Raw genomic sequence first — 12,681 nt, forward strand, 5'->3', positions numbered from 1 at the left:
TAATATTATTAACTAAACTACTACAGTATTTACTGTATTTTACCATGAATGCAATGAATATATATGAATATATTCTATTCTGTTATTTTACCTCTGATAATGATATGGTAACGAGATGTTAATGAATCTTAAGAACTATTCACAAGTTCTAAATTAGGGAGCCAACCTAGGTATCCAACAACAGGGAAACAGGTAAAGAAAACAAACTGTCCTGGTTTTCTTCCTCTTGGTATGATCAATGCCATGACCCCAAGCGTCTTATGGAGGAGAGGGTTTATCCAGTTTATAGACAACAGCTCAACATAAGGAAAAGCCAGGTGGGAACCCAAGGCAGGAGCTTGGAACAGAGGAAATGGAGGAGTGCTACTCTACCTTGCTCAACTTCTCTCTCTCTCTTTTTTTTTTTAATTTTATTTTTCTTGGATATTTTATGTATTTACATTTCTTTTTTTTTTTTTTTTGGTTCTTTTTTTTTCGGAGCTGGGGACCGAACCCATGTATTTACATTTCAAATGTTATCCTCTTCCCCCTCCCATTCCCCATTTCCCCTCCCTCTGCTTCTATGAGGATGCTCCCACTCCTACCCACCCACTTTTACCTCAATGCCCTGGCATTCCTCTACTTTGGAGAAAGAGCCTTCACAGGACCAAGGGCTTTACCTCGTATTGATGTTGGACAATCCCATCTTCTGGTACATGTATGGCTGGAGTCAACTTCTTTTCTTGCACAGTCTAAGGCCGCCTGCCTAGGGGATGGCACTACCTGCAGTGGCCTAGGCCTTCCTATGTCATTTAGCAATTAAGAAAATGCCTCTTAGACATGGCCAAAGGGTCGATTGGAGTCGATTCTTTAGCTGAAGTTCCTCGTTCCCATGTGACTCAGGGTTTGTGTCAGATCGACAGGTGACGCTAACTCTAACATACACAATAAGAATCTTTCCAGTTCCAAAGAAGGAAGTCACACTGTTTGCAGAAAAGTAAATGGAACTGGAGTTAATATTAAGAGAGTTAAGCCAGACATGTATATTTTATCTTACTTGCTGTTCCTAGCTTCCTTCCCATCCTGAAGATCTCCTTTGCTACTTTCTCCAAGTGATTCTTCAGGGTTGCCTTTCCATCATGGCCAGGACAGAAGACTTCAGTCACTTTAACCAACAGAGGTGCACTCCTCACACTCAGGTCTCAGGCCTGGATGGCAGAGAGAGAGAGAGAGAGAGAGAGAGAGAGAGAGAGAGAGAGAGAGAGAGAGAGAGAGAGAGAGAGAGAAAAGGAATATTTTACAGATGAAATAACTTTGCGAATCTAATCCCACAGAGCCATCTCACATACTCACATAGAAATTTTAGGCATTTTATCATCAGACGCAGAGTGGAGTGAGGTTTGTGAAGTAAGAACCTTAAAGACAGGATATCTGTCAGTCTGTGTCTGCCCCTACAGAGGGAAAGACCTCGGTAGAAGTGAAAAGCAGGAAGTGTTTGATTGATTACCTAGCATTGTTGTGCTGTAAGTTAGAACCAAGAGACAGCTCCAGGGGTGGGAAAGGGGAGTCTTAGTTGTGGGAAACCCGAGCTGTTTCAGGGGTCCACCGGCTTGCAATGAAGCTGGAGTCCTGGGATTCTCAGACTCTTGAACATCCTAGCACCTTTGGTAGTCAAGGAAGAGCAGAACATGGAGTCTCAGGTTTGTGCCCACTGAGTCTCCAGGTCAACCCAACAAGCTTTCTGGCATGGTTTTACATGCCACAGGTATCATCAGCCATAAAGAATATCTTTATTTGTACCTAATAATTTGTGTGCTTTTCATTTTTCATATTTTAACTGAGGTATATTAAATTCCCATAAAAAGCATATACATCCGTTGGTCCAAGCACTAGTGTACATGCAATCTTCTACCTTTTCAGAGACACATTGTGAAAATATAACCAGATGTCTTCAGGAGACTTAAATGTTTCTGTGCATCGATGGAAAATGGAATGTTATTTACCAATCACTACAGAACTTGTGGCTTGTTTCCATGTCATCATTTTTATAAAATGACATTTACCATTGCTTTCTTATACCGTCTGAAAGGTAGACCCAGAAACATCTTCTCACAAAGAGAATATAGCATAAGCATATTGAAGTTTAGGACATTTATGTCAAGCTTCTATCCATTTCTGCTCTCTGGATCTCATATTTAGCTTAATACTTTGTAGTATTTAGTAACTTCTCTGGACCATTTACATTTTCCCTTACTCCTAATTGTTTAATGGCACATTAATACATTCTATCCCTTTTTACTGTTTCTTCTCATAGGAACTTAATTTTTAAAAATATATAAATTACACCATCAAATGTGATTTTGACAATGTTCATAAATCACTTTTATCAATTTTATAATCATTTTTATCTGATGATAATGGTTTATCACATTATGATTTTTAGGGTTCATATGAATTTTGACTGAAATTGCTGGCATCCATATCACAAAGGACTACTAAGATCATACACCTAAGAATTTGCCTACTGGCTATAGCCTCTTGAATTTCTAATAATTTCTTAAAATCTTATAAAACTTATTTTTCTACCTATTGTCCATCCTTTATTGAGTACTTATGGAGCATATAGAAAAATATTTACTATTTCAATGACAAAAATATAACTGACACCTTAAGAAATTACCTTTCTCATTCATGTGTAAACCTCCTTCTGTAAATATTATGACTGGGTTTTCAGTTTTTGTGAAATCACAATCAAACTCTTTTAGAGATGCAGGCATGCAATTGTATCAAACACTAATCCTGAAACTGACCATAGTCCTGAATAGTTGGCCTCAATCACTAAGTAATGATTTGAAGTTGTTTTAAAACACTTAAAACATAACTGGTGTTTCTTGGCCCAAAATTCAGCAAAGGAGAAGAATAAAAGTTTGAGTCATAGTTATGATGACTATTTATTACAGATAAGCTTAGGGCAAAGAATATCTAAAGGGATCATATGGGGGTATGGCCCTCTGTAGGAGAGAAAGAATTCAGAAGCACATCTTGATTCCATTCAAAAGTAAGTTGTTTCCCCTATTGTGAGCTATACACTGATATGTTTCTTAATTTTTAGGGAATTTCACAAGATTATTAGTTTTTTTATTCCATTTCTTTTTTGATGGGACCTATATAAGCATTTTATCTACAAACTTACAAAAAGATTATTGTGAGAATGTATTTACTTTTCTACTTGGAAACAATTGTTAAGCATTCCTTTCATTTTTAACAGTAATATAATTTTAATATTAAAGTTTATATTCATCAAGACAATATAATGCAGTAGTCAGCAAACGGCACTGTCACATCACCCACTCCTCAAACTGTCCTACAGGTAAAATTTAATTCAAAAACCTTCATCTGAGAGAAAGAAATTTTGCATATATTCTTCAAGATTGCCATTCTTAGGGCCAATTAATACATCTAACCATTTCAGGCCACTCACCAGTGATCTTGAGACAAGGTTTTTCTCAGTGGGAAAATAATCATTGAACTAAGCTAATCAACTTGAACAAGCCATCAATACAGGAATCCATGAGGAGAAACCAGAGGCATGAAAAGAATATTAAAGATACTTTGAATGTCTGTAGAACAGCATATGCATCAAGATACCTCAGATACTGAATGGCTTGCTGTCCCTGTGAAATCCTTCAATAAATCTTCTCTCCTTTACAACTCTTTTAGATGAATTTGTACATGCTGAGCCTAGGGTACCCAACCAAAAACATACCAAAATGATAGATTTTTCTCATAGTGCTCTCTTGTCATCGTGCTCTTTAAAAGATCCTGAGCTTTACTTTTTTCATGGTAGGTGACTGATCCCTGGAAGGCTGCTCACTTCCATTATCTATGAGCTCTCCATACACCCAAAAGAGCATCTTTGATTCTGGGCTAAGTTGCCTGTATCTGATTGCACAAGTTAAACTTATAGAAAATTAAGTACAATATTATTACAATACATTGGAAGCAGTAAAGTATAGGGACTATATTCACTTTCCTGAAAATTAAAACAAATGAGAAAATACTGTGATACTGAAAACTTATCTAGAATATTAAAGAGAGAGAGATTCTAACACCTGATGGGCTCACAACTTCCATTTGTACTCTAGCCTTCTCTCTTGGCACTGCATATATCCTGCAGTTGTTTAGTGCAAACCATTGTTTGTCACCTACAAAATGATCATCATAATGTCTTTCTCACATAGTCTAATCATGAGAGTTAAAGGAGATTGTAGTGTAATGCTTTCTTACCAAAAAATATGCAGTGTGGTTTTTCGTTCTAAAACATGGTTGAAGAATTTTCAGTTAAAACTCCTACCACATTTTTGAATGCCTAAATGTATACCATCTCTAAAACTACACCACTAACATTTAATTCCTAGACTCATTCTAGTAAGATTTTTTTAAGATAATACTCCTCTGGAACGAAAAGTCAAATAAAAGCTTTTCTTCCTTGTAAATGTTGCTGTATTCTAACCAGATAATCTTGTAGTCCAGAGCATATCTTCATTCCAGGAGAATCATGTCTTTGGATTGCATTCCTTGCCAGAGCAGCCATTTTTCTTGATAATTATTAAAATGCTCCATATTTCCTCAAGTCACATTTGATTATGATATTTTATTGAAGCGACAAAAAGTAACTAACACAGAGATTGGTATCAGAAAAGTTAGGTCGTTGCTGTAAAGAACCTGACCATATTGATTTTCTTTTCTTTTCTTTTTTTTTTTTTTGAGAAATAGAGAAAATGTTCATTCTTAGTCTAGAAAAGCCATCAAGTGCTATCAATAGAACATACCAAACCATTCTTATTTGTTCAAGAAGACTGTAGTTAACGAGTATAATATGATCAATGGAGATACTGTTTAAGGGGCATCATGAAGAGTCAAGAGCCTTAGTAGTATCTGGGTCAAATGTCACGCATGTGATACTGTCTGTATCCTGTTCATGTTCCAAAAATTTACATAAATTTTATCTTAGTTGAGTTTCCTGCATGTTGCTCCCTCTTCTGAATATAATACATGAATATAGGAGAATATATATATTCTCTTATTCTCATATAAATATAGATATAGATATAGATATAGATATAGATATAGATATAGATATAGATATAGATATAGATATAGATATAGATATAGATATAGATATAGATATAGACATATGAATGTTTGTATGAGGGACATTGCAGAGTATAAGAATCAATAGATTTTGAACAGGGTTGAGACTGTTAAGCACTATAGTGACTTAAATGAATTCTTCAGTAAGATAGGACCATGGATGCATGGGAACCAGGAGCTGAATCTTGTACTAATAATCATGGTCTCATGTCTTTCAAAACTTAGTAGCAAATTAGTGGTACATCTTGCAGAAAGTTATATAGCCTTTAATAGGTTGAGAGTTGTTGAAGGAAGTGTAATGCCAAGAGTTATGTCTGAGAATTTCAAGCTTTGCTCCCTCCCTCTTCCCTCTCTCCTTTCTCCTTGAGGATAAACCTTAATCATCCAGCATTTGTTCCTGCCCCTAGGCTATGCCTTCCCAACTATATTGAATCTTCTTCCTCTGATATTATAAGCCAAGTAAGGCCATATCTTCCTTAAGTTACTTTAAATAATGTCATTTTGTTTCAAAAATATTGTACTACAACAAAATAAAATTAAATAAGTCATGTTTTCTATAAATGCTGCAACCTTAGTATGAGAAAAAGTTGAATGAACTTAATGTAGAAAAGTAAAAAAGGATGACATGTTGACCTAATCTAAGAAAATACCATTCTCTAATAGAGCTGTGTGCCTTGGCTATAAGAGGTCAGACTTTTATGTTTATATCTTTATTGTTGGCTTAGGCATTACCACTGAAAATCATATGAGTTTAGAATAATTAAATTTCTTCACAAGAGATCAACACAGATTTATTTAACATTTTAAAGCTTTAGTTATGGAAATATATATACATACTGAATTTTAAAGGCAACATTAATTCCACAAAGCCAGAATATTTTAATCAAATACGTGATTTATTTTAATCAAGTAAATGGGAACCCTATGATACCAGGGTTGTTGGAATTGCCAAATCTCATTTGAAAATTTTAATTGTACAAAAACCCTTTCTTTGTCAAAAGGTATAGCCAAAACAAAAAAATTTAATTTCCCTTACACAGAGACAAACTGAGAAGAAAATGAAAACTTGGATTAAGAAGAAAATTAAATGTCATTAAATGAGAAACCCACAAAATTTTTAACTTATTTTCAAAATAAGAATGGAGTCGAGAAAAATTAAGGAAGTAACAAGTTTTCCTTCTAATGTTATTCCTCAACAGAGAAAGCAATGATAAGTGTATCTTGAAAGAAAAGAAAATTTTAAGGAGTAGAAGGAAGAAAAGGTAGTGAAGGAAGAGGAAGAAAAAGAGGAGAAATCTAAAGAAAAACGTTGAATAGAAGAGGATGTAGTCAAAATGTTTTAAAAAGAGGCATTCAACGGAAGCATACAAAAAGTATAACTTTATCCTAACCCTGGAAAACTATGACTATTTATACATAATTTTTAAAGCAAAGATTCAACATTGCTATTTTAAGAGGAAGAGGAAGGTGCATGAATATAGCAATTTCAAACATGAACATTACTTCTCTATATCACATCTAACTTCAAATTCATAAGACTTAACCATGTGAGAGTGATTTTCTAAGTCAATATATGCCATTTTCTCCAAGATTATTTATAAAGTTCCTTAACAAATGCCTTTATAGCTGTTAAAAACTAAATTTAGTATTTGCATTTTCTTCTAGAAAGCGTACTTTGAAGATATGGTATAATAATTTCCAAGTGCAGATCCTTGAAACAAAAAGGTAGAAACCAATGCTTTTTTGTCCCCAGACATTTGGTCATCAGCACTCTTTATATAATCCCCGACCATTCCTAATCAAACTTTCAGAAGCTTAAATGATTATTGAGCAATTTATTTAGGATTATGGCTTAATTCAGGATTGTACAATGAACATACTATCAACTTTTAGGAGTAAAATCACAAGTAACAGCATAATCTTCTAGACCAAATAAGGTTTGAGCAATTTAAAATACCTAGGATTTGAAGGAATTAATAGATAAGAGGATAGTTTCATTATGTGGTCAAGAGGTCATTTCATAAAAAATATTTTAAATTAAAAAATTAAAAACCTTTTGGTTTTAAGACTCAGGATAAAAAGGATTGGCAAGACTTAGAGAAAATGCTGAGAAGGAGTGCAAATTACTCACTTGATTGAGGGACTAATTAAAATTATCTTGAAGGCACTGAATATCTTTATCATTGAATTTTTCATTTTCTAGACAAATCCACTGTGTTGTTTTTCAACATAGAATATGTATAAAAACCTAAGTTCTGTTTTACTTACAAAGAAATGTCATTTATAATATGAGGTAAAGGACAGCTTAAGGCTTTGCTGACTTCCATCTTCTGTTATCCCTTGAAATAGCAAAGAATTCAAAATACTGTGAAGGTTGGCAGCCCTGGCCCAACAAAGCATCCTTCTAAAAAGTTGCATTTATATCCTTGCTGTAGAACAAGAGAAGCATTCAGATATAACAAATAACAATTTCTTTTCCTGGAATATAGTGGCTTAGCACACTTTCCCAAAGAAATGTACTGTGACACACAGAAACTGAAATTACAGTATATCCATCTTGCTAATTCTCCTTCTTCCAATAATTATTTTCAGATGATGTAAGTTAATAACTATCTGTTGTTTGACCAAACAGCTTAAATTAAAAGCATTTCCTTTATTCTAGTTTACAGAATTCATTCCATTGCCAGTTGACTCACATATATGTGTCTTCATTAATGAAAAGAATCATTGCTAAGAAGTAGACACAGAGGGAAAAAGTTGCCTATCTCATGGTAGACAGGAAGCAAAGAAAGAGAGTAAAATTCCAAGATAAGACATTCATCTGTATCACATGTTTTGGACCACTGCTATCTAGGATTTGTCTTATAATAGATTGTTAAATATTAGCTCATCTACACATCAGTGTGTTGATGAGGCTAGTGCTTTCCTAACCCAGTCATTTCTAAATAGAATCACCAGCTAGAAAACAATTTCTTCAGCAAATGAATTAAGTGGAGCATGCATAATCCAAAGCATAATGCACTAGTGTGAGAATTCTAATTATCAATTCTTCTAGGGTAGCTGTTCTCAAAATTACTCCTTATCTGAATCATGAGGAATAAGTGTTAATGAACATACTGATTGCTGAATCAAAAGGTTTCCAGGGTAACATAGTTCATAGGCACTGTTTTAACTTGGAAGACAACATTTTAGGAATCCCTGTTGATGATAATCAATCGAATACAATGAGGAAGTAGACATAAATTACAGACAATGAACTGTGTAAGACCCAGGTAAGTGAAAATAACTATTTCTTAATATTATTTATTATTCTAATAAGAAAGTAATGCTTTATATTAAATTGTTAAAGATAAATCAAAAACTGCATGGTATTGGTACAGAGACAGACAGATAGACAAATGGAACAGAATTGAAGACCCAGAAATGAACCCACACACCTATGGGCACTTGATTTTTGACAAAGGAGCCAAAACCATCAAATGGAAAAAAGATAGCATATTCAGCAAATGGTGCTGGTTCAACTGGAGGTCAACATGTAGAAGAATGCAGATCGATCCATGCTTATCACCCTGTACAAAGCTTAAGTCCAAGTGGATCAAGGACCTCCACATCAAACCAGATACACTCAAACTGATAGAAGAAAAACTAGGGCAGCATCTCGAACACATGGGCACTGGAAAAAATTTCCTGAACAAAACACCAATGGCTTATGCTCTAAGATCAAGAATCGACAAATGGGATCTCATAAAACTGCAAGGCTTCGGTAAGGCAAAGGACAATGTGGTTAGGACAAAACAGCAACCAACAGATTGGGAAAAGATCTTTACCAATCCTACAACAGATAGAGGCCTTATATCCAAAATATACAAAGAACTCAAGAAGTTAGACCGCAGGGAGACAAATAACCCTATTAAAAATGGGGTTCAGAGCTAAACAAAGAATTCACAGCTGAGGAATGCCGAATGGTTGAGAAACACCTAGAGAAATGTTCAACATCGTTAGTCATAAGGGAAATGCAAATCAAAACACCCTGAGATTTCACCTCACACCAGTGAGAATGGCTAAGATCAAAAACTCAGGTGACAGCAGATGCTGGCGAGGATGTGGAGAAAGAGGAACACTCCTCCATTGTTGGTGGGATTGCAGACTGGTACAACCATTCTGGAAATCAGTCTGGAGGTTCTTCAGAAAATTGGACATTGAACTGCCTGAGGATCCAGCTATACCACTCTTGGGTATATACCCAAAAGATGCCCCAAATATAAAAAAGACACATGCTCCACTATGTTCATCGCAGACATATTTATAATAGCCAGAAGCTGGAAAGAACCCAGATGCCCTTCAACAGAGGAATGGATACAGAAAATGTGGTACATCTACACAATGGAATATTACTCAGCTATCAAAAACAATGACTTTATGAAATTCGTAGGCAAATGGTTGGAACTGGAAAATATCATCCTGAGTGAGGTAACCCAATCACAGAAAAACACACATGGTATGCACTCATTGATAAGTGGATATTAGCCCAAATGCTTGAATTACCCTAGATGCCTAGAACACATGAAACTCAAGACGGATGATCAAAATGTGAATGCTTCACTCCTTCTTTAAAAGGGGAGCAAGAATACCCTTGGCAGGGAATAGAGAGGCAAAGATTAAAACACAGAAGGAACACCCATTCAGAGCCTGCCCCACATGTGGCCCATACATATATAGCCATCCAATTAGACAAGATGGATGAAGCAAAGAAGTGCAGGCCGACAGGAGCCAGATGTAGATTGCTCCTGAGAGACACAGCCAGAATACAGCAAACACAGAGGCGAATGCCAGCAGCAAACCACTGAACTGAGAACAGGACCCCCGTTGAAGGAATCAGAGAAAGAACTGGAAGAGCTTGAAGGGGCTCGAGACCCCTTATGAACAACAATGCCAAGCAACCAGAGCTTCCAGGGACTAAGCCACTACCTAAAGACTATACATGGACTGACCCTGGACTCTGACCTCATAGGTAGCAATGAATATCGTAGTAAGAGCACCAGTGGAAGGGGAAGCCCTGGGTCCTGCTAAGATTGAACCCCCAGTGAACTAGTCTATGGGGGGAGGGCGGCAATGGGGGGAGGATGGGGAGGGGAACACCGACTGAAAGGGGAGGGGGGAGGGGGATGTTTGCCCGGAAACCGGGAAAGGGAATAACACTGGAAATGTATATAAGAAATACTCAAGTTAATTAAAAAAAAAAGAATAAAATCGGGGTTGGGGATTTAGCTCAGTGGTAGAGCGCTTGCCTAGCAAGCGCATGGCCCTGGGTTCGGTCCCCAGCTCCGAAAAAAAGAAAAAAAAAAAAAGAATAAAATTGTCTTCTCATTTAAAAAAAAAATCAAGAAGTTAACCAAGAAAGAAATATAGACCAAATAAATTGAGTGATTTTTGCTCAGTAAGTATTTGATAAGCATAGTTTCTATGTTAATTATAATTCAAAACATATGTGAGAGACTCCTCATACTGCTTCCTTGAGGGAGAACATAGTTACATATCCTACATTTTTACCTTCTATGTACCATGAATACCTTGAATTTCTTGCTGTAGTGCAAGAAATTTTCTTCAACCAGTATTTCAGGGGAGGCTCAAGTAGTCTGTAGCACTATAAGTGCCTACTGTCTAGTGGTATTTATTTATCTTGAAGAATTATCTGTAAATCACACCTGAGATCTGCCAGCCTCTGTCTTCACAGTGCTGGTATTAAAGGTATGTACCACCACACCTGGCCTTAAATTTTCTATAATGTCCATTTCATTTATCTTTAATTCTTATTTACAAATTGGAAGTTTAGCAGGCTAAGATCTTGCTCTGAAGTCATCACATCCTTATTCCATTTAAGATCAGGATTTTCTATAATCTGTTTATTTCCTTGAAGAAACATCTTATCTCCATTCTATTTCTTGGTGTCCTGTTTTCTCTTCTAAAATTGTGTTCATTATATTTTCCTTTCTCAGTCTTTTGTTGTTCATTATAGATGTGCATAAGAGGGAATACTAATAACTAGATTATTTGGAGATTTCCTCTGATGATGAAATTGCTCCCCAACTCTTCAATTTAGCTAGGATTTTTTTTTTTTTGGAATAAGGATAGAAAGCAGCCATATATGTTCTTCACCACAATATAACAATAATGGTCTCTAGGAAGCATACTAATATTCCTCTTCTCTAAAAACTCTTGAGGCTGGCTCTACAGTTCAATATCACCCTCTGTATCTAAAAGAATATTTGTCTTTGATATTTCTACCAGAATGTCCCATTAGGGTCCACTTAAAGCGTGCAGTTACTTTATCTAGTCCAAATTACCAAACTGTTCCATATTCCTTGAAAGAAAATCATGATCAGACATTTGATATCAATACCCCAGGCTCTGAAAACAACTTCTGTTTAAGTTAGCGATTTATTGTTGTAAAGAGAAACCATGACCGCTGTAACTCTATCAAAGAAAAACATTCAATTCAGGCTGACTTACAGCTTCAGAAGTTTAGACCATTATCATTATGGCAGGAAGCATGGCAGAATGCAAAAGACAAGATGATAGAGGAGGAGCTGAAAGTTCTATCTAAAGTTTGAAAAGCAGCAGGAAAACGTGGCAACACTGGGCCTTGCTTCAGCATCTTAGACTGCAAGATTGGTCCAGGCAATCCACTTCTTCCAAAGTGCCATACATACACTAACAAGGCTACATCTCCAAACATTACCACTCCCTATAGTCCTACGGCAGCCATTTTTATTCAAGCCACCATAGCTACATAGCAACATACCTCCATTCTAGCTCTGAAATTTTTTCAACATTTTCCCCACAATTTTCCCTTAGCTTTGAAGGAAGTGATATAGTTATCTCATTTTTTTCTACATCTGTGGATGAGCATTGAGCCCTTGTGCCATGTCATTAGTCATATTTCATAGAAACTTGGCCAAATACGGTTGTCTACAATGCATCACCCATTACAAAAACAAGATTTATGTCATTTGTCATTAATCAGTAGTTATAATCAGTGATATTTAGAACACAACTTGACAGACACACCATATTTGACAAAATAATAGCCATTTCTTCCCACTAGAGCTTGAAGCTTCTCCTTCTAGGGTTACCCACTGGCTTTAAGGAGATGTTAATTATTATATGTGTATTGGGCCTTAGATTCAACAACAAAGCAAAATCATTTTATGGTTGGGTGTCACCACAAAAAGAGAAGCTTTATCAAAGGGTTCAAGCATAAAGAAGTTTGTCCACCACTGGCATAGGACTGTTTGTTACAATTCTGTATGAGAAACCAACATTATGTCTTGTGGCACTATGAAACCCAACTTTCAGGGAGTGATCTTCCAGTTAAGTCTCATCCTGATTTCTCTATGCCCTGAAGCCAAAGCATATGGAATCTTCAGCAATAAGGATTTAACATCTAGTGCTAACATGGACCTAACAGCTCTTGTGATATGCTTTATGAGACTAGGGGTCTCTCTGGCACATACCTCATTGGATAGTAGTCCACATATTGCACGAGTG

Source organism: Rattus norvegicus, chromosome 5 (genome assembly GCF_021556685.1).
Source record: "Rattus norvegicus strain SHRSP/BbbUtx chromosome 5, alternate assembly SHRSP_T2T, whole genome shotgun sequence".
Lineage (NCBI taxonomy): Eukaryota > Metazoa > Chordata > Mammalia > Rodentia > Muridae > Rattus > Rattus norvegicus.